This window comes from Neovison vison, chromosome 1 (genome assembly GCF_020171115.1).
Source record: "Neovison vison isolate M4711 chromosome 1, ASM_NN_V1, whole genome shotgun sequence".
Taxonomy (NCBI): Eukaryota; Metazoa; Chordata; class Mammalia; order Carnivora; family Mustelidae; genus Neogale; species Neogale vison.
The window spans coordinates 97,214,690-97,238,234 of NC_058091.1; positions in this window are offsets into that span (position 1 = coordinate 97,214,690).

The following is a 23,545-nucleotide window of genomic DNA, read 5'->3' on the forward strand; positions in this document are numbered from 1 at the left end:
TTTGTTTCTCTAATACTTCATATGGCTCATAATAGGCATTTTATAAACATTTGCTAAATAATCTGCTTCAATCATTGTTGGATGTATGTGAGATCCTAATTGTTGTTTTCCCTTCTGAGTTCTGTTCAGTTACAAAGCATGTACAGGGAAGCAGTGTACGCCATCTGTTTCACTGTTGCCAAAACCAGATAAGAAAACTTGGCCAAGCCTCCCAACTCCCACCCCTCTTTGAACTTATCCCCCCAGGCACAAGTGAATAGATTGGAATTAGGAGAGCAGAAGTCTGTTTCTGACTAGACAGTAGGGGTGAGAGATGAACACCCAGTGTCTAAGCACAGGTGGCCCAGGATGGAGAGAGAGAGCCTCTTTGTTTCTGTGGCACACTCTGGAAATGTAGACAAATAAGATTGGCCATTCTTCTTCTTGAAGGGAGAAATGAGCATGGGAGCAGTTTAGGATGACCAGCTGGTTCCAGATTGCCAAAATCTTGCCCGTTTCCAAAATCTTTCACTGAAAGACCCATCTCTCCCAAATTCCCTTAGCTTAGACAAACTGGCACAGTTGATCCCTGTAAAGGAGAAACAGGAAGGAAAATTTCTTCTCAGCACTTGTAAGAGAACAGAAGAAGTGATGGAGAAGGGCAACATTAGAGTGAAGAGAGGTTCTCCTCTGCTTTTTTTTTTTTTTTTTAGATTTATTTATTTTAGAGAGAGAGAGTTAAGGAGGGGGCAGAGTTAAGGGAGGGGGCAGAGGGAGAGAATCTCAAGCAGACTCCTTGCTGATCATAGAGACTGACACAGGGTTCAGTCCCACCACCCATGAAATTATGACCTGAGCCAAAACCAGAAGTCAGATGCTTAACCATCTGATTGAAACACCCACGTCTCCCACTGCTGTTTTTCTTTATAATGTTCAAAGTATGAATGCTCTACTTTGCCTATTAGATTAAGTATAAAGTACTCAGCCAGTCATTCTAAGACTTTCTCAGTTTAGCCCAAACCTACCATCTTTGATTTATTACTTATTATTCTGCAAGTATTTGTTGAGAATCTGCCATAGACCAGTCACTTGCTAAAACCATAGGACAACGTACTCAAAAGTCAACATAAAAAGGCTGTAGGTTCCTAACTGGCAAGATCTGTTGTCTTTAAGTGAAGTCTTTTGGGAAGCCTTTAAGATGGTTTTCACTGACTCTTCCTTTTGCCCCCCTCCCACCACTTTGTGATTCTGTCCCCTTGAATGTGGGCTAGACATATTGACTTGCTTCTCATCAATAAGATAATGCAGATATGATGACATTGTGGGGTGTCACTTTTGAGATTAGGATATAAAACCTGGCTTCTCTTTGGGGGTGTTCTGTCTTAGATTGCTCTCCCTGTAGGAAACCAGCTGCCATGTCATAGCTCAGCCTTGTGCAGAAGACCACATAGCAAAGGACTGGGGCAAGTTCAATAACTCTGTGAGTGGGCTTGGAAACAGATCATTTCCTGCTACCGTCCTTCACTATTGAGCTTTCAGATGAGACAACAGGTCCAGCTGACAGCTTAACGTGAACCTGTTAGAGATTTTGAGCCACAGGCACCCAGCTGAGTTATACTTGAACTTCAAACCCATAGAAGGTGTGGGATAATACATTTTTGTTGTTTTAAGTCCTTAAGTTTTAGTGGCACCTGGGTGGCTCAGTCCTTAAGCATCTGCCTTCAGCTCAGGTCATGATCCCAGCATCCTGGTACCCAGCATCCTGGTTCCCTGTGCTTGTGTTCCCCCTCTCGCTATCTCTCTCTGTTGTAAATAAATAAAATATTTTTTAAAAATTGCTAAGTTTTAGAGTTGTTATGCAACAATACATAATTAATACACCTATGCCTATGTTTCTTTTGTTTGCTTGTTTTTGTTCATGATCTCCTTAACACAGTGCTTGTGTGTAATAGATGCCAAATAAATAATTTGGCCAGTGAATGAATGAACGAATGAATGAATGACATGATCCTACTCCTAAAAGCAATTCTGCTGTTTTTATGAAGAGATTGTAAATTGCCATTTTTAAGATCAGTAACTATGTTTTAGAAACATTTTTTTCCCTGTACTGCCTGTTATAATGTCTTATGCATCTATGAACTTAACCAAATTCTTGATTGAGTTTGATGTCTTACTTTTTTTTGATGCATCAAACTTGTGAAGTTACCATTCTGTTGAATTAAAATGTAGAGTTGGAGCTCATTTGGATAAAACCCAAGCTTGTATGAATAAGTATAATGAAGACCAGTGAATTGATCTCAAGCCAACTCATAACCTCATAATGTTTATTTCATTATTTTTCCTTTTTTGATGTTCATTACGTCAGTCACATCTTTTATCACTTGTTTAATTAGAGAATGGGCATGGGAATAAGCAGAGAATTTTGTGACTCTCATACCTATAATTAGAGTTATAATTGAAAAGACTTCCTTATTTGAAGAATTAAGTCAATTCAAATGAGCAGGAACACAGAGTTGAAAACAGTACTAGCCCAGGAGTTAGGAGACTTGAGGTGTTTTTTTTTTTTTTTTAAGATTTTATTTATTTATTTGACAGACAGAGATCATAAGCAGGCAGAGAGGCAGGCAGAGAGAGGAGGAAGCAGGCTCCCTGCTGAGCAGAGAGCCCGATGGGGGGCTCAGTCCCAGGACCCTGAGATCATGACCCGAGCCGAAGGCAGAGACTTAACCCACTGAGCCACCCAGGCGCCCCAAGACTTGAGTTTTTATCTTAGTTCTGCTACTAATAGGCATATGAGCACATCTCTCTGTGCCTTAATGTCCTTATCCATAAAATGAGCAGGTTGGGTTGATATTCTGTAAGTTTCTTTCTAGGGGAAAGAAACAGCTCTGTGATGGTCTGCAGTGAACTAGGTACTGTGTAACACATGCAAAGGATAGAGGCATGCCTGTAAGTTTTTAAAAGAAAGACAATTTTAAATAATTTGAATTTTTAAAAATTAGTAATTTGCAGATCATAAATAAACTGTGATAGAAAAAAGTCACTGAAGCCAGAATGAGCCCAGAATTTAGGGTTCTGAGGATAAGCAGTTATGTCCCTGGGGACTACAAGCTCCTAGTAATGTGATATTACCAGCTCTAGTGCAGAAGGGCCCTTCTGGGAAACTGACCAACAGGAATGGGTGAGATTTAGTAGTTGTCAGCAGATGACTAATATTTGTCATTTATTCTATGTCAACATTTCTAGGTAGGAGCTTTTCTGTTTGGTAAACAGTAAGTGTCCAATAAATATGTGTGGAATGAAGGAAATAAAAATAAGTTCTTCATGTTCCAAGTTCCTGTTCCACGATTATGATTAAGCATCTGGCATATGATAGGCACACTGTAAAACCCTAATGAATACATTCTCTCTTTAGCATGGTGGAGGAGTAAGATCAGGGACTTTGGAGCTGGACTTCGTTAGGTTTAAAGCTATTTACTTGCAAAGGGAATTTTTCTTAATCTCTCTCAGCCCCAATTTCATCACATGTAGAATGACAGAAGTAAGGCAAAAATAATTTCGTACTTCATTGGACTGTTGGAGAACTGTAAGAAAAAAATACAACGGTTAAGTACAATGTATGGCCCATAGGTTTTATAAATGTATTTAATTCTGTTTTCTTTCCATTTTTTGGCTTCATTTTCATTTGTCACCTTTTTCTTTATTATTACACCTCTGTAAAACTAAACAAGATGAAATGAAGTAATAATATTACTATCAAAGCCCACAGTAGAATTGGAAATCTCTGTGTGTGTGCATATGCGTGATTCACCCTGTGTGTTCCATTGACCAGATAATACATGATTATGTTATTTTTGTGATTAAAATGAAATTTCCTTAGATCTTAAACCTTTAGGAAATAAAAACATATCTTTAGCCACATATGAAAAACCCACAGTTCACATCATCCTTAATGAGGGAAAACTGAGAGCTTTCTCCATAAGATTAGAAACAAGACAAGGATGTCCACTGTCACTGCTTTCATTCAGCATAGTATTGGAAATCCTAGCCACAGCAATCAGACAAGAAAAAGGAATGAAAGGCATCCACATTGGTAAGGAAAGGGTAAAACTTTCACTATTTGTAGAAGATATGATACTTAACATACAGTAAACCCTAAAGACTCCATAAAAAAAAAGAAAGAAAAGAAAAGAAAAAAAGAAAAAGAAACCACTAGAATTGATCAATGAATTGAGTAAAGTTGCAAGGTATAAAATCAATGTACAGAAATCTGTAGTATTTCTATACAATAATAATGAAGCAGCAGAAAGAGACATGAAGAGCAATCCCAGTTACAATTGCACCAAAAATAATAAAATACCTAGGAATAAACTTAACCAAGGAGGTGAAAGACCTGTACTCTGAAAACTATTAAACACTGATGTAAGAAATTGAAGATGATAGAAACAAATGGAAAGATACTGTTGCTCATGGATTAGAAAAACAAATACTCTTAAAATGTCTATACTACCCAAAGAAATATACAGATTTCTTGCAATTTCTATCAAAATAACAACAGCATTTGTCACAGAACTAAAACAAACAATCCATAAATTTTTATGGAACCACAAAAGACCTGGAATAGCGAAAGCAATCATGAAAAAGAAGACTAAAACTAAATGTATCACAATCTTAAATTTGAAGACATACCAAAAAGCTATAGTAATCAAAGCAGTATGGTACTGACACAAGAATAGACATATAAATCAATAGAACAGAATAGAAAGCCCAAAAACAAACCCATGATTATATGGTCAATTAGTCTTCAACAAAAGAGTCAAGAATATGCAGTGGGAAAAAGACAGTCTCTTCAACAAATGGTGCTAGAAAACTGGACAGCTACAATGCAAAAGAATGAAACTGGACCATTTTCTTGCACCACACACAAAAATAAACTCAAAATGAATTAATGACCCATGTATGACACCTGAAACCATAAATATCCTAGAAGAGAACATAAGCAGTAATTTCCCTGACATCGGCCATAGCAACATTTTTCTATATATGTCTTCCCTGGCAAGGGTAATAAAAGCAAAAATAAACTATTGGGACTACCTCAAAATAAACTGCTGCACAGCAAAGGAGATAGTCCACAAAACTAAAGGACAATCAACTGAACGGGATTTTACATTAGATTCTCAGACCTTACCTATCTCATAGCTGAAAGTTTATACCCTTTAGTTTTAGATACAATGGGTTAGATACAATGGGTTAGACCAAGATCTCTCAACCTTGGCACTACTCGATATTTTATGCTGGAAAGTTTTTTATTGTGGGGACTGTCCTATGCAGTGTACGTTATTTAGGAGCATCCCGTTTCTCTACAAGAAGCCAGTAGCATCCACCTCCTCCAATGGTAAAAACCAAAAGTGTCTTCAGACATTGCTGAATGTCCCCCATGGGACAAAATCACCCTGGTTAAGAACCAGTGGTCTAGTCAACAGATTGACTCACACAGTGCAGGTATGAAGAGATGACCTAAAGAGTATTAAATGATTATCCTTTCCTTCCTTACTCCTTCTTCCTTCCTTTCTTTTTTCTTTCTTTCTTTCTCAAGATTTTATTTATTTGATACACAGAGAGAGAAAGAGAAAGCACACAAGCAGGGCAAGCAGCAAGGAGAGGAGAGGGAGAAGCAGAGTCCCCTGATGAGCAGGGAGCCTGATGTGGGGCTCGATCCCAAGGTCCTGGGATCATGATCTAAGCTGAAGGCAGATGCTTAACCAACGGAGCCACCCAGGCACCCCATGTTTGTTTTTTTTTTCAATATGAAACCTCACCACTTTTTCTTTGTTCAGACTAAGTTCTGGCCTCCATGCACCAGGGAAACGGAGGCCACAGCTGAAATTCAGAGAAACATAATAAGGTAATGCTAAGCTTCTGATCTCCCAAGGACTAGATCTTAGGTTAAGCAATAAATTTGGAAGCATACTTAGCTCTTCTGTTTGACCTGGCACAAGGAATGAATATAAAACCCTCTGGATGGAAATAGCAAGAAATTTTGGAAAGAGTATTAGGTGAAGTATGAAAATTCTGTGTGTAAAGTGAAGGGGAAGTATAGAACTTTCTTTAAATTTGAAGATCTGAGATGAAAGGGATTTCTGCCTCTCCCTGTGGCTGAAGGCAAAACAAATAGAGAATGCCCCTGTACCATCATGAAGTGGGTGCCAGAGAGTAGAAATGACAGTGTGATCTTAGCATATGTGAGAGGAACAAGGAAAAATTGTCAAGTTTCCTGAAGTGCAGAGAGGGATGTGGAGTATACACAAGCTCTTGTGCTTTCTTCTCCGCTCCTTGCCATGTTGTCACTTGTGAAGGGACATTTGTTAAGAATGTTGTCAGTGAGAATGTGGGGGCAGGAAGTTGGTAATGATGGTTTGTCCTTGCTGAGTATGCCCATTGGAGATTGTGGAGCAGAAAAACCCTCTAGGGACTGGATAATCCTCCAGTTACTTTTCATCTAGTTGGGGGCATGGAAGAGGAAATGTCTGAGGACCAGACAGGATATAATGATTCTGAGATGATTCCATGACAGGAGATATGTTATTCAAGATCAAGGAGTGTATCCATCCATGTCTCTTCACCAGTGCCTCAGTCTCTTAGCGTCAGTCCTAGCGAGGAGAGGAGTGATGGGTCAATTTTGAATTCTGCTGAGTTTTTATTTTCCTTTCATCTTGTTGTTACAGTTAATAGGCATTAACTGTAGAGTTACTAAACTTTTCTGCATATTCATTATAAATATTCATTATAACATGTCAGGAGAACAATAACGATCAAGCTTTTTTTTTGCTAATAGTTCAACTAGTATTTATCTTTTTCATTTATGTGTTTCAAGTTTTTATTTAAATTCTAGTTAGTTAGCATGTAGTACAACATTGGTTTCAGGAGTAGAATTTAGTGATTTTTCACTTGCATACAATACTCAGTGCTCAATGACAAATGCCCTCCTTAATATCCATCACCCATTTAGCCCATTCCCCACCCACCTCCCTCCATCAACCCTTCATTTGTTCTCTATCTTTAAGAGTTTCTTATGGTTTGTTTCCCTCTTTCTTTCCTCCCTCTCTCATATGTCCATCTGTTTTGTTTCTTAGATTCCACATATGAATGAAATCTATAGTATTTGTCTTTATCTGATTTATCTCACTTAGCATTATATGTTCTAGCTCCATCCATGTCAATGCAAATGGCAAGATTACATTCTTTTTGATGGCTTAGTAATATTCCATTGTATGTGTATATACACACACACACACCCCACATCTTTATAAATTCATTAGTTGATGGATATCTGGGCTCTTGTGGATAATGCTGCTATAAACATTGGCACATGTGTACCCCTTTGAATTTGTATTTTTCTATGCTTTGGGTAAATATCTACTAGTGCAATTGCTGGATTAGCTCTGGGTAGTTCCATTTTTAACTTAACTGGGTAGTTCTATTTTTAACTTTTGAGGAACCTTCACACTGTTCTCCAGAGTAGCTACACCAGCTTGCATTCCCATCAGAAGTGTAAGAGGGTTTCCCTTTCTCCACATCCTTGTGAACGCTTTTTTTTCTTATGTTGTTAATTTTAGCCATTCTGACAGGTATGAGGTAGTATCTCATCATGGTTTTGATTTGTATTCCCCTGATGATGAGTGATGTTAAGCCTCTTTTCATGTTTCTGTGAGCCATCTGCTATGTCTTCTATGGAAAATGTCTATTCATGTCTTCTGTCCATTTCTTAACTGGATTATTATTATTTTTTTGAGTGTTGAGTTTGATAAGTTTTTCATAGATTTTGGATACTGGCCCTTTACCAGATATATTGATTGCAAATGCCTTCTCACATTTAGTAGGTTGCCTTTGGTTTTGTTGATTGTTTCCTTTGCTGTGCAGATGCTTTTTATCTTGACAAAGTCCCAATAATTCTCCTTTGCTTTTGTTTCTCTTGCCTCTGAAGATGTGTTTAGTAAGAAGTTGCTGTAGCCAATGCCAAAGAGGTTGCTGCCTGTGTTTTCCTAGAGGATATTGATGGTTTCCTGTCTCATATTTAGGTCTTTCGTGCATTTTGAATTTATTTTTGTGGATGGTGTCAGAAAGTGGTCCAGTTTCATTCTTCTCTATGTTGCTGTCTAGTTTTCCCAATACCATTTATTGAACAGACTGTCTTTTTTTTCTTTGGATATTCTTTACTGCATTGTCAGAGATTAATTGATCACATAAGTTCTAGGTCCATTTTTTGGGTTTTCTATTCTGTTCCACATTTGCAAATCAGTCATCGTGATACACCCCAGTAATAAAAGAAAGGATAAGAACTGATCCCCTCAACAGATGCAGAAAAAGCATTTGACAAAGCCTAGCAACCATTCTGATAAAAACTGTCAACAAAGTAGAGATAGAGGGAACATACTTCAACATCATAAAGGTCATATATGAAAAGCCCCACAGCTGATATCCTCAATGGGCATAAACTGCGAGCTTTTCCTCTATTGTCAGGAACAGGACAGGGATGTCCACTCCCACCATTGTTATTTAACATAGTACTGGGAGTCCTATAAGTAATATAAGGCACCCAGATCATCAAGAAAGATGTCAAACTTTCACTATTTATAGATGACATATTATTCTATGTAGAAAACCCAAAAGACTCCACCAAATAGAATTGATACAGAAATTCAGCAAAGTTGTAGGATATAAAAAAAAATCTGTTGCATTTCTATATACCAATAATGAAGCAGCAGTAAGAGAAATCAGGGAATCAATCCCATTTACAATTACACCAAAAAATATAAGCTATGTAGGAATAAACCTAACCAAAGGGGTAAAAGTTCTGTACTCTGAAAACTATACAACACTTACAAAGGAAACTGAAGAGCCCACAAAGAAATTGGAAAAACATTCCATGCTCATGGATTTGAAGAACAAGTATTGTTAAAAAGCAGTCTATACTCTCTAACGCCCCTTGTCCTCCATGCTATTGGTTATGCTCCACAAATGAGTGAAACCATATGATAATTGACTCTCTCTGCTTGACTGATTTCACTCAGCATAATCTCTTCCAGTCCCGTCCATGTTGCTACGAAAGTTGGATATTCGTCCTTTCTGATGGAGGCATAATACTCCATAGTGTATATGGACCACATCTTCCTTATCCATTCATCCGTTGAAGGGCATCTTGGTTCTTTCCATAGTTTGGCGACTGTGGCCATTGCTGCTATAAACATTGGGGTACAGATGGCCCTTCTTTTCACGACATCTGTATCTTTGGGGTAAATACCCAGGAGTGCAATTGCAGGGTCGTAGGGAAGCTCTATTTTTAATTTCTTGAGGAATCTCCACACTGTTCTCCAAAGAGGCTGCACCCCCTGTCAAAATACCACCAGCATTTTTCACAGAGCTAGAACAACTAATCCTAAAATTTGCATGGAACCAGGAAAGATCCTCGATAGCCAAAGCAATCTTGAGAAAGAAGAGTGAAGCTGGAGGTATCACGATTCTGGACTTCAAGCTCTATTACAAAGTTGTAGTCATGAAGACAGGAAGGTACTGGCACAAAAACAGACACATAGGTCAATGGAACAGAGTAGAGAATCCAACTAGTATTTGAATTTGGTTTATTACATAGTAGTACAAATGTTAGGCATAGTTTTAACTCTTGCATATATGTTTACATGGAGATTTTATGTATATGCATACATGTGCATATGTGTATGCACATGTATAAATATGAATATGTATGACTATGAATGTAAGAAGGGGCAGAGCATACTCTGCCTCCCTCCAGAGCAGTTCCAGCTGCTGCCCTGAACTCTTCAGGGGCCTTATTAGGAGTAGCTCATATTATCCCCACTTGCCCTTGCATCTCATATTTCACAGCTCCTCCTGGAATTTTCTAATAATTGTACAGTAGTGTGTTGTGGTTCATCATCTTGTCTTGACACTTTTTGCGGGGGGGGGAGGTGTAAATAAAAATACTTCTCACTACTGTTGAGGCCTTTGAAACATAAATTAGAATTCCTTGTCCTAATTTGCCGTTGACAAGTCTTACAGGCAGAGGTAAAACAAAATTCTTGAACCAGCAAACTTGCTTCCACAAGTACAAAGGAATTTCAGTCGTAGCCTCAGGAGAAAATGGATGAGACTGTCAGTCACATAAAAGAATTTAAGGGGAGAAAGAACTGATGCTTCATCAAATGGGAGAATTCAAATGTTTCAGCATGTCACTGACCCCAGTACCTAATCTTACATTCTTTGAATCCCTACAGATAAAGAAGATGGTTAGGTCCCTCCATTAAGATCTACTAGAAAGTGCTCATCTCTCCCATATTAATTACATGGAGCATTATCTTACATGAAAATACAGAGTCTTAACTTTTAGCATATAGCCCTTTTGAGTATTTGTGATGTTTCTTTTAAAATTGAGATATGATTTACCTGTGATAAAATACATAAGTAACGGTTCAGTTTGATGGGTTTTGACAGTGTAACTGCCATCCAAAAATATTTATGATGTTCTTTAGTTAAATCAAAACTATCAAATATTTTCAAGTAGCTCACTGCTAACCAGGCATGGTATGAAGCCAGTAGTGGGTGGTGCTCTAAGTACTGATCTGAATAGTTCATGACCATACTTGAAGTAGTGTATGATAATAAACTTTTTTCAAGTTCAGTTTGATATATTTCCTGGGGAGGAAGAAATCTAACTAGTTTACTTATAATGTTTAGTTTTTATAGGCTTACAGAATCTTAATAACCAAACCTGGGAGTCTTGACTAATGTAATTCATTTCACAGAAATTAAATTTTATTATGGCTGCAGAAAAAATGAACTCCAAAGAAAATAGTAAATTTGTGTTTGGTTATTTTCACAGCTACTATGTACAAGGTACTGTGTCCCTCAAAAAAGCTGACAGCTCTCACGGCCTCTAGTATCCTTGCAATGGAACCCCATCCTCACAGCACTGCCTCAGTGTACCTTCCCCCTATGGATCCACCCCCAAATCTGTTATAGGGCCAGACACATAGCTGATCTGTTCTATGTGCTGGGCTGTGATCCTATACCCTTGCCCAAAAGCTCTTTACTCTAATAGGAACATTAAACATATATCTACCTTGTGGCAAGTATTAGAGAGGCACACTACCTCCCTTATATCCTTTTATCCTCTTTATCATACTATGTCCATTTTAAGGATGAGACATCTGAGACTCAAAAAAATTAAGAAGCTTCTCATGGTTGCCCAGCTGCTAAGTGGTGAAGCTCTTACATAGTGTTTGTTAATACTATTGTCTAGTAAATCAAAATAAAATTAATTCATTAAAAAAAGCCCACAACAATATTAAAACAGTTTCCTTGGGGTTGTTTAAGACACATAGTTAGTAAACATTTAGCACCATAAAAATTAGTTATCAGCAATTCTAATGCTTTCTAATCTGTGACCCTGCTTAGGGAAGAGAAGAAGGGGACAGCCCATGAATTCAGCTGAAATTGCAGTATTTTAATCTGTTCAGTTTGTTTATGCTCATTGTCTTAGTCCATTCAGGCTGCTATAACAAAATATCGTGAACTAGGTGGTTTTATAACAAAAAAAATTTACTTCTCACTGTTTTGGGGGGTTTGGAGGTCCAAGATCATGGTCCCAGCAGTTTCAGTGCCTGTTGAGGGTCTACTTTCTCATAGGTAGCTATCTTTTTGCTGTAACCTTACATGGTAGAAGGAGCAAGCTAGCTCTCTGGGGTCTCTTTATAAAGGCACATCCCATTCTTGAGAGCTCCACCCTCCTGACCTAAGCAACTCTCAAAAGCCCCACTGCTAATACCATTGCTTAGGGCATTAGGTTTCAACGTCACCAATTTTGAGGGATTTAAATATTCAGTCTTTAGTATTCATGATTACTATTTTATTTGCACATGAGTTTCCATGAAAAAGAAGTTTAAGGACCACTGATCTGGTCCAACTCTCCCATCATATAGGTAAGGAAATGGAGAGCTGCAGAATGGCTTATATAAGATTGTATCGAAGTAATGGGAAAACCTAGATTAGTTCCACTCAGTTCAGAAAGCATATGCAGAGATTTTGTTATTTATGTGGCCCTGAGCTAGAAGCACAAGTTAACATACATAACCCTGGTCCTCTGGCAACTCAAAGTCTATGGGAGAATTCACGTTTCCTGACAAGACAATTAATGTTTTGTCCTATCATTTTACTTCTTGTTTAATCCTACCAGGTCATACACTCTCTCTTTCTGGCCAGTCCTTCAATGACAATCATACTACCCTAATGTCACACTAGTAGCTTTGCTTGAGACTCACTTATTCTGCTTCCCTGCTCTTACGGAGGCAGTCACAGAGAACTGTGTGCTTGGAAAGGGGATGAAGTAGAGGGGGGAGAATGAAATTGAGAGATGAAGAAATAAGTGTCAAGGTGCCACGGGTGGATGGTAGGCTTGAGAATGCAGGAGACAAACTTTGCCTTACTGTTTTACATACCTTTCTAGGCTCTAGAATCTTGTGAATGATACTACAGGGTCTTGGGAAGCCAGATGTCCAAGTAAAAGCATAAGCACTGACTTTGGCAAGAATATCCCTTAACAATGCAAAAATAATCTTAATAATCCTCAACTCATCATTTTTCTCATCTCTAAATAGGAATAACAATAGTCGACCTCATACAGTTTAACTGAGATGGTCTGCACAAAGTCCTGACAGTCTCAGTAAGTGTGCCTCATAGCAGTTCTGCCTATGAGGTGGTACCCAGAGTTGGCTAAGGGAACTGGCTATACTTTGAGGATGAGCCACAGTGACCTTGTCTGGTCATTTGGCCAGTACATTGATTTCCTTTGATTATCATCAAGTCAGGGTTCTGGGAAGATGCCTGGAGATATTTTCTCTACAGGGCATCTTGAGTTATTCTGTTTTTTTCACTTGCTTTGAGAAGTGGCTAATTCCTGGAGAGATAACTCAGATGCAGATTATAAACTTGCATGAAAGACCTGCTCATGTGGGAAAAGCCCATGGCTTCCTGGCAGTGAACTTGGTTACACCAACCAAGAAAAGAAAGGCCCTTGAGCACGATTGCTTCCCTTGATATTATCACTCCATGAACTGATGCTAGACCTCTGCACAGGTGGAGGTTCATGTTTGAGGACCATTGAACATTACCCATTTCCCTAATGCATCATAATTAAACACCTGTGCTAAATAACTTTTTACTGATCCGCTGTGGAAATTTGCTGGGTGCTCAACAATCCTTGACATTTCTATCTCTTACTTGGGAGGGTGGTCTCAAGGTTATGCTTTGGTTCTCTTAAAAAAAAAAATAAATAAAACAGGCAGCTCCCTTCCACTCCATGGGAAACTCTTACTGAGGTGTGAATTTCAGGCTCTTTCCAGGACATTTGGGAAAGAAAAGATTTTGTGGTTTTGGGAACCATTTCTGCTTTCTCAAAAGTGGCAGTAAGTAAAATGCATTGGCCAACAGTAAGATGACATGAGAGGTTTGTTGTTTAATTTCTTTTCTTTTCTTTCTTTCTTTTTTTTTTTTAAAGACATCACTGTTGCGGTGAAGAGAATGTCTGCAAATACAGTTCCTTTTTAATGAAATTGACTCTGCTAATATGAGTAATATGCATAAACCAGCTGAATCAGTGTTGCTGTGTATCTTAAGGCTCTGCAAAAATTGTCCCTCTTAGGTTGTCATGTTCATATTTGCAGTACACATCAATGCCACATTGCATATCTTTCTTTATTCTTGAACAGAAGATAACAAACATGTTTTGCCCTAGATTAAAATTGTGGTTTGAGGGGAACCTGGGTGGGTCAGTGGGTTAAGCCGCTGCCTTCGGCTCAGGTCATGATCTCAGGGTCCTGGGATCGAGTCCCGCATCGGGCTCTCTGCTCAGCAGGGAGCCTGCTTCCCTCTCTCTCTCTCTCTGCCTGCCTCTCCATCTACTTGTGATTTCTGTCTGTCAAATAAACAAATAAAATCTTAAAAAATAAAAAAAATTGTGGTTTGAGTGAAGTCTATCTTCAACTTGTATTATTTCCCTTTCTCAGTAGTTACTTCACATTTCAAAATTGTGTTTCTTTGCTGTTTAAGTTTTCCCTTCTGCCAAAACACGAGATAGTAATACCTAATGGATACTATCTATCCATAATCATCATCTATCGTAACTGTATTGTTTATGTAAATTGAGTAAGGTACATTTTTAACCCCCATGTTATAGATGAGGTTATTAATACTGAGAAGAGTTAAGACATGTTTATCACATCCTGTGATACTTAAGTGTTACAGTTGGAAATTGAACCTAGAGTCTGTGGGACACCCAAGTCTTGAACCTTCCACTTAAGTAGATCTGAATCCATGATTTGTGATTGGTGATTTTTAAAATAATCAATCCTTAGACAATGTGTTTTCTTAGCTAGGTATTTTAATTTTAAGCTTTTAGTTTCTAACACCAGATTAAAAACATGTATTAAGGGAAATAACAGACCTTATCAAGAAGGTGGGGAGAAACTGGCACGTCCATTCAGATACATGATATATCAAGGCAGTCCTCCTGATTTTCTTCGTTTTGTCACTTTAAGTGATGGATGAACTGAGGGCTAGATTTGTTCCCTCTATTCAAGATTTCCCCCTTTGTCTTTTTGCTCATTTTCACAGAAGAACGCACAGTCCCGTGTTGACTCCTCATCTATAGAATGATCAAGAACCCCTGAGAAAAATACTATTACTATGGGTTTTGGTAAACAAGTGCTATAATTTTGTATTTCTGGAATCAAATGTATCCTCAGTTATTCTCATCGATTCTTTCCTGTGCCCCAAGTCTTCTGTTCCTAACATTAGCTGTTCCACATTTTTATCATGTTCCCCGGGATATAACCGCCTCTCAGATGATAACCTCACCTTTAATTCATAGACAGAATCAAAGTTCTTAGGTGAGAATTCTATATGCTCTTTGGCATTCAAATGAATTTTAGAACCAAATCTATTGATTTTTCTCCTTTTCTTCATTTTTAGAAAAAACATGGCTATGCTTTTATTTAAAGACAATCATTTCACCTCCGTTATGGATCCTCTTGTCTTCTCTACCCTGCTGTATCATTTTTTCTTTTTCTCTTCTGCAACTTTTATATTTTCATGTCTACTGGTTCCTTCCTCTTACTTACAAATATGCTCTAGTTTCTCTGATCTTAAACAAAAGAATGTTTGAAAAATAACTAGATTTTTCTTGGTCTCATATATCCACTACCTATTGTTTTGTCTCCTTATTTTTATTTTTGCATATATATTTTATTTTTTATTTTATTTTATTTTTTTCAATTTATTTATTTTCAGAAAAACAGTATTCATTATTTTTTCACCACACCCAGTGCTCCATGCAATCCGTGCCCTCTATAATACCCACCACCTGGTACCCCAACCTCCCACCCCTCCACCACTTCAAACCCTTCAGAGTGTTTTTCAGAGTCCATAGTCTCTCATGGTTCACCTCCCCTTCCAATTTACCCCAACTCCCTTCTCCTCTCTAACACCCCTTGTCCTCCATGCTATTTGTTGTGCTCCACAAATATTTGTCTCCTTATTTTCCTTTCAAGTTTGTTGATGTTTTGTCCTCGCTTTTTTTGTCATTTCCCCATGCCCACTGTTTTTTCAGTGCCCCAAAACTGACTTCTGTGTTTTCTACTCCATGAAGACCAATGATGTCTTATCCACCCAGTCCCACAAACAGTTTTCATTCCTGATTTCACTAGACATGTCTGTGTAATTGTAAATTTTTTTAATGACATTTCTTTCTTTTTTCTCTTGAATCTTGGAGTTTATACAGTCCAGCTTCATGGACTTCTCTTCCTCTACTCAAGCCTTAAATATGGGGTGGGTTCTTTTCTCAGTTGTCTTCTTTTACTTTATACTCTGCCCTCAACTGACCTTATCTAGGCCACTGACTTCAACTACCTATACTTTGGTGTTGTGAAATTTTGTATCTCTCTCTCTGATCTTTGTCCTGAATTCTGGAACAACAGAAGAAACTGATTGTTGATATTATCATTTGGTTGTACCATGGGATCCTCATATTTATCCTGGATTCATTCATCATCTCCCCTTACACAACTCACTCTGTGCCCTATTTCTGATCCTCATTAAGGATATTGCCAGTCATCCAGATTCTGAAGCCAGAAATTGAGAAGTTTCCCTATTATGTTCCAACTACCCTTCATCCTTGCCATGTGCAATTTTTATCAGTTCTTCCCCCAAAATATTTTTTAAATTCATCTTCTCATTTTTATCTTATTAGCAGTAATTTATTTCAGGCTTTCATCATTGTCGCCTAGTCCACTTCAACGATCCCTTGAGTGTTGTAATTATTACTATTAAAAATAAGGAAATCAGTTAAAAGCCTTTGAGGTAGTTTAGGTTCCAAATGAGGGCTGTTTAGCAGCATCATGATTTTGGAAATGGAGGCTGAGGGAGGCAAAGGCAGAGTGACTAGTTTGAAGAAAACAGAGAAGGTATGAAATAATAGTAAACAATTTAAAAGACTACATCAGCACCCCCGAAATGAAATATTTAGGTATAAATATAACAAAATGTTTACAACAGTTATATTAGGAAAACTTCAAAACTCTGATGAAAGATACCAAAGAGGAATTAAATGAATGGAGAGATTCCAAATTTTTAAGTAGGAAAACTCAATATTGTCAGGATGTCAGTCCCTACCAACCTGATGTAGACATTCAGGGCAATCCCAATCAAAATCCCATGAAGTTACTTTATGGATATTAACAAAATGATTCTAAGGTTTCTATTTTAAGGGTAAAAGACTCAGAATAGTCAACACAATATTTGAGGGAAATAACAAAGTTGGAGGACTGGCACAACCTAACTTACTGTACAACTACTGTGTGTTGTACAAAACAGTGTGGTATTGGTGAGAGAATAGACAAATAGATCAATGGAACAGAATGGAGAAGGCAGAAATAGACCTCCATAAATATAGTTTGATCACTGACAAAAGAACAAAGGCAATAGAATGGAGCAAAGATAGTATTTTTAACAAATAGCTCTAGAACAACTGTACATCCACATGCAGAAGATGAATCTAGACAGAAATCTTAACAACCTTCACAAAAATTGAAGCTAAATGTAAAACACAAAACTACGAAATTCCTATAAGATAACATTGGAGAAAATCTTGATGACCTTGGGTTTGATAATGACTTTTTAGATACCACATTAAAAGAATGATGAAAGAAAGAAACAGTTGATAAGCTGGAGTTTATTAAAGTTAAAATTTTATGCTCTGTGAAAGAAAAGATGAAGAGAATTAGAAGATAAGCCACAGACTGGAGAAAATATTTGCAAAATGTACATCTGCTAAAGGACTGTAATCTTAGCTCTTAAAACTCTATAGTAAGAAGAAAAACAATATAATTTGACTCAAGAACTTAATAGATACCTCACCAAAGAAGATATACAAATGGCAATATATACAAATGTTCCATATTATATGTGATCAGGGAAATACAAACTATAAAAACAAGGAGATAACACTGCACACATTTCAGATGGTCAAAAACTGGAACATCAATAGACCAAATACTGATGAAGATGTGGAGCAACAGGAACTCCCCTTCATTGCTGGTGGGAACACAAAATGATACAACCACTTTGGAAGACAGTTTGGCCATTTCTTACAAAACAAAATGTATTCTTTTTTTCATGACATTTTTCTTCATGGTGAATGGATAAACTGTGGTACACTCAGGCCATGGAATATTATTCAGTGCTAAAAAGAAATGAGCTGTCAAGCCATAAAATGACATGGAAGAAACTTAAATCCATATTACTAACTGAAAGAATCGAATCTTAAAAGTGTTCATCATCAAACTGTATGGTTCCAACTACATGACATTCTAGAGATGTCAAAAATATGGAGACAATAAAAATATGGGTGGTTATCAGGTTGGCAGGGAGAGCATGGGGGAAGAGATGAATAGGTAAATTACAAAGAATTTGTAGGGCAGTAAAAATACTCTGTATGATATTATTATAATGAGCATATGTTATTATACACATTTGTCCAAACCCATAGAATGTACCACTCCAAGAGTGAACCCTATTGTAAACTATGGACTTTGGATGATTGTGATGTGTCAATGTAGGTTCATCAGTCCTTCTAATGAGGGATGTTGGTAACAGAGGTGACTAAGCATGATTGGGGGCAGGGATTATAGGGGAAATAAATATACCTTCTACGCAATTTTGCTGTGAACCTAAAACTGCTCTAAAAAAGTAAAATCTTAATAATAATAACAACAATAATAAAACAACTAAGGAGAGCTGACCAGGGAAATGCGCTGACATTTCCCATTTCTTAGGTGGGCTGAAATCTACTAGAAAAATGTTGACTTTCTTGGCCCCATTTTGCATCCTACTTTGATGCCTCTAACAGCCCCTATATAGGGGAAGAGAAAGGCATTGGGCTTCGTAATGGGTTGAGAGTTTTGTTGATGTTGGGGTGGATCTGGATCTCTAGGATTGAGCAGTATAGTGCAGCAGGCAAAATAATGCCTCCCTAAAATAAACAGGTCCTAATCCCTGGAACATGTGACTGTTACATTACATGGCTAAGGGACTTTATAGGTGAAGTTAAGTAAAGACCTTGAGATGTGAGATTATTCTGGATCATTATGGTGAAACCTAAATGTAATTAAGAGTGTGTTTATAGGGGGCACTTGGGTGGCTCAGTGGGTTGGGCCGCTGCCTTCGGCTCGGGTCATGATCCCAGGGTCCTGGGATCGAGCCCCACATCGGGCTCTCTGCTCAGCGGGGAGTCGGCTTCCTCCTCTCTCTCTGCCTGCTTCTCTGCCTGCTTGTGATCTCCGACTGTCAAATAAATAAATAAAATCTTAAAAAAAAAAAAAAAGAGTGTGTTTATAAAAGGGAGACCAAGGGAGATTTGACCAAAAGCACAAGGTGATGTGATCACACGATGAAGGGGTTGTGGCAATATGCTTTGAGGATAGAGGAAAGGATTCATGAATCAAGGAGTATCAACAGCCACCAGAAGTTGAAGAAGCAAGGAAATAGATTCAACCCCCCAAACCTCCAGAAAGAAATTGTTCTGTTGACACCTTGATTTTAATCCAGAGAAACTCATTTTAGAACTCTGGTCTCCTGAGCTATATTTATAAGAGAATATATTTGTTGTTTTAAGTCACCAAGTTTGTGGTAATTTCTTATTGTAACAACAAGAAACTTGATTCAAGATTCGGGATTTGGGCAGAAACATGAGCAGAGGGGAAAGAGACAAGAAAATAAGGCAATAGCTGTAATAGTGTAGTTGAAGTGGTAGTCCAGTGTTCAGCTTATTAGAGTGGAAGTGGAGATATACAGGGACCAATAGGAAGAAAGTAAAAGACTCAGGGAATTGGAAAGTCCAGTACAGACCAGGAAATTTCTACTTCATTTGAAGTAGTTGGGTAAATTTCTCGTATAAGTTCACCTGAGCTTAAAAACATTCCAATACTACAACTATTCATAATATAAATATCATTAATAATAGGTGTGTAAATCTGTAGAAAAACCTTTGTTAGCTCACATGACCAACAAATATAGGGTTGAAAAGTAAATGGATATAAACATAGGAGATTGTACTTCCCTGGGCTTTGAAGACTTTTTTTCAATAGGCATGAGTGTCAGTAAATACCCCTTCATTTTCAATTATGGATTGATAAGATTGTTAATAAAGTATTAAAAGCCCTTGCTTCAGTAAAATTTTAGGAAAATAGTAGCTCAATCTGTATCAGGATAGAAATGAAAAAAAAAAAAAAGAGCTAAAAACCTGAAAAATTTGCTCTTTGACTGAAAATGAAATAATGAGACTGTGATATATATGTTTGCATTTGAAGAAATATTGTAAGAAATCCACACAAATGCATATACACATAAATAATTATGTGACTGTTAGTTAAGATTGGGAACTTAAACGTATCAAAGTTCACTTCAAAATAATAGCAAGTACTTTGCATATTTTTATTTGGATACCCACAGAACAATAAACTAATGTTATTTGAAAACTATTCAGAAGGAGATATAGTCCTTCTAGGCATTTGTTATGTCATCAGAAAATGCCTGTCCATACTAAGACATATAGTTGGCCATAAGGCCATATGTTAATAGTGTTCATATCAGATTCATGAGAGTAATAAGATGCATTGTATTTGTTACATTTCCCTTGGTACTTAGGTTACCTACAAATTCTTGTCTTCCTTTATCACAACTGGATGACTTAATTTATAGAGGAAGTGGCTGCTGCTTTTATCTGCATCTTTTCTCTTCTCCTCTGGGTTGTTGTGTCCTACTGTTGCTGTGAACTTCATGTAGTCTGACTATAAACCCATCCAAAGGAAAACTTAAACAGCTTCATTGTCAGTTGGACTGTATGCCTTTGTTCTGTAAGCAATAAAATTATATGTCCCTGGCTAAATGTAAATAGATAAGGTTTGTTATTATCTTTCTAGAGATAAACTAGGATAGTTGATTTTTCCACATTGAATCATTTAATGGATTTTTTTCCACAGGATGGTTTTTTATATGCTAATGAAACATGTAAAGTGTGACTTTAAATAGCATAAGGACCTAAGTAGCACTAATATAGTAAGGGTGGAAGATTCTCCTCTGAGTTCTAATCCTTACGGTACATTTAGAAGTTAGTACAACCAAGCTGTCCTGGGCAAAAGCTCATTTCAATCCTTTTGACCATTATAAAAATGATATAATAATGACTGGCTGTAACAAAAGTGTTTTAGGGCATGGATCAACAAATTACATCCATGAGCCAAACCTGGCCAGTTGCTTTTTTTTTTTTTGGAATATGAAGTTTTACTGGAACATAGCTATACCCATTTATTTATATATTGTTTGTATCTTCTTTAGCTCTCTAAGGACAGAATTCAGTAGTTGTACCAGAGACCTAATGGTTGGCAAAGCCTAAAATATTTACTAACAGGCTTTCTGAGAAGAAGCTTACCAACTTCTGTATTAGATAGTCAAATATGCATGTAATTTTTATATAGTGCTTTATTTTGTCATTTATCTTGAATGTTTTGAGATTATTTTGATCTCAGATTTCCTCTTTTCTTTATGAACTACTTAAGAGTCCTAGGAATTTTGGTTTCAGTACTTCATTTGTGCCTCCTGGACAAAATATGTGTTCCTACCTCTTTTTACTTCCTTGGTGTTAGTTGTGATCTCTCCCTTTTCATTCATAATTTTATGAATTTGGGCTTTCTCTCTTTTCTTTTGGATTAGTGTAGCCAGTGGCTTATCGATCTTATTGATTCTTTCAAAAAACCAGCTTCTAGTTTCATTGATACGTTCTACTGTATCTCTGGTTTCTCCCTCATTGATCTCAGCTCTAATCTTGATGATTTCCCTTCTTATGTGTGGAGTTGGTTTGATTTGTTGTTGATCCTCCAGTTCTTTAAGGTGTAGAGATAGCTGGTGTGTTCTGGATTTTTCAATTTTTTTGAGCAAGGTTTGGATGGCTATATATTTTCCCCTTAGGACCGCCTTTGCTGTATCCCATAGGTTTTAGACTGAAGTGTCTTCATTCTCATTGGTTTCCATGAATTGTTTCAGTTCTTCTTTGATCTCCTGGTTGATCCAAGCATTCTTAAGCAAGGTGGTCTTTAGCTTCCAGGTGTTTGAGTTCCTTCTGAACTTTTCCTTGTGACTGAGCTCCAGTTTCAAAGCATTGTGATCTGAGAATATGCAGGGAATAATCTCAGTCTTTTGGTATCGGTTGAGTCCTGATTTGTGACCCAGTATGTGGTCTATTCTGGAGAAGGTTCCGTGTGCACTTGAGAAGAATGAGTATTCTGCTGTTTTAGGGTGGAATGTTCTGTATATATCTATGAGGTCCATCTGGTCCAATGTGTCATTCAATGCTCTTGTTTCTTTATTGATTTTCTGCTTCGATGATCTGTCTAATTCTGAAAGAGGCGTGTTAAGATCTCCTACAATTAGTGTATTCATATCAATAGGACTCTTTATCTTGATTAACAGTTTTCTTAAGTAATTGGCTGCTCCCATATTGGGAGCATAGATATTTACAACTGTTAGATCATTTTGGTGGATAGTCCCTTTAAGGATTATGTAGTGTCCTTCTGTATCTCTGACTACAGTCTTTAGTTTGAAGTCTAATTTATCTGATATGAGAATCGCTACCCCAGCCTTCTTTTGAGTCCCATTGGCATGAAAGATGCTTCTCCACCCCTTCACTTTCAGTCTGCGTGTATCTTTAGGTTCAAAATGGGTCTCTTGTAGACAGCATATGGATGGGTCCTGTCGTTTTATCCAATCTGCAACCCTGTGCCATTTTATGGGTGCATTTAGGCCATTCACATTGAGAGTGATTATTGATAGATACGTTTTTATTGACATCGAGTTACCTTTGAAGTCTTTCTTTCCGTAGACTGTCTCTATATTTCTGTTCAATGCTATTCTTGGGATTTTTCCTCTTTTATAGAACCCCCCTTAATATTTCCTGCAGTGTCGGCTTGGTGGTTGCGTAGTCTTTTAAGCCTTGCCGGTCTTGGAAACTCTTTATCTCTCCATCCATTTTGAATGTCAGTCTTGCTGGATAAAGTATTCTTGGCTGCATGTTCTTCTCATTTAGTGCCCTGAATATATCTTGCCAGCCTCTTCTGGCTTGCCAGGTCTCTGTGGACAGGTCTGACGTTATTCTGATGGGTTTCCCTCTGTAAGTAAGGAGCCTCTTTGCCCTGGCGGCTTTCAAGAGATTATACCTACAATTATAATTCCTCAATTTGACAATCAGGTGTCGTGATGTTTTTTTGGAATGTATAATCTTGGGTGGAGACCGTTCAGCCTCTAGTACATGAACACTGGTTTCATTCGCGAGATTCGGAAAATTTTCATGAAGGACTTGTTCCACGATATCTTCTAGACTTCTTTCTTTCTCCTCCCCTTCAGGGATTCCAATAATTCTGACATTGGAACGCTTCATGGCATCATTTATTTCCCTGATTCTGCTTTCATGGGATATAAGCTGTTTGTTCCAGGCTTCCTCCTGATCCTTTCTCTCTATCTGTTTGTCTTCCAGATCACTAATTCTATCTTCTGTCTCAGTTACCCTAGCTTTGAGAGAGTTTAGATTAGATTGGAACTCATTGAGAGCATTGTGGACCTCCTCCCTGGTAGCTTTAAGCTCCGCCCTAACATTGTGAACATCCTGTCTGGTTGCTTTCAGTTCGGCCCTAATCAATTCTGTTTGGTCATCCATAAAAACATGGTGCCTTAATTGCCTTTATAGTGTATACCTTTCATTTTAGAAAGTAAATGAATAGGGGTACCCAGATGGTTCAGTCAGTTGAGTGTCCGACTCTTGATTTCAGTTCAGATCATGATCTCAGGGTCGTGAGATTGAGCTCTGCATCAGGCTCTATGCTCAGCACGAAGTCTGCTTGTCTCTCTCCTTCTGCTCCTCCCCCAGCTCTCACTCTCTCTCAAATAAATAAAT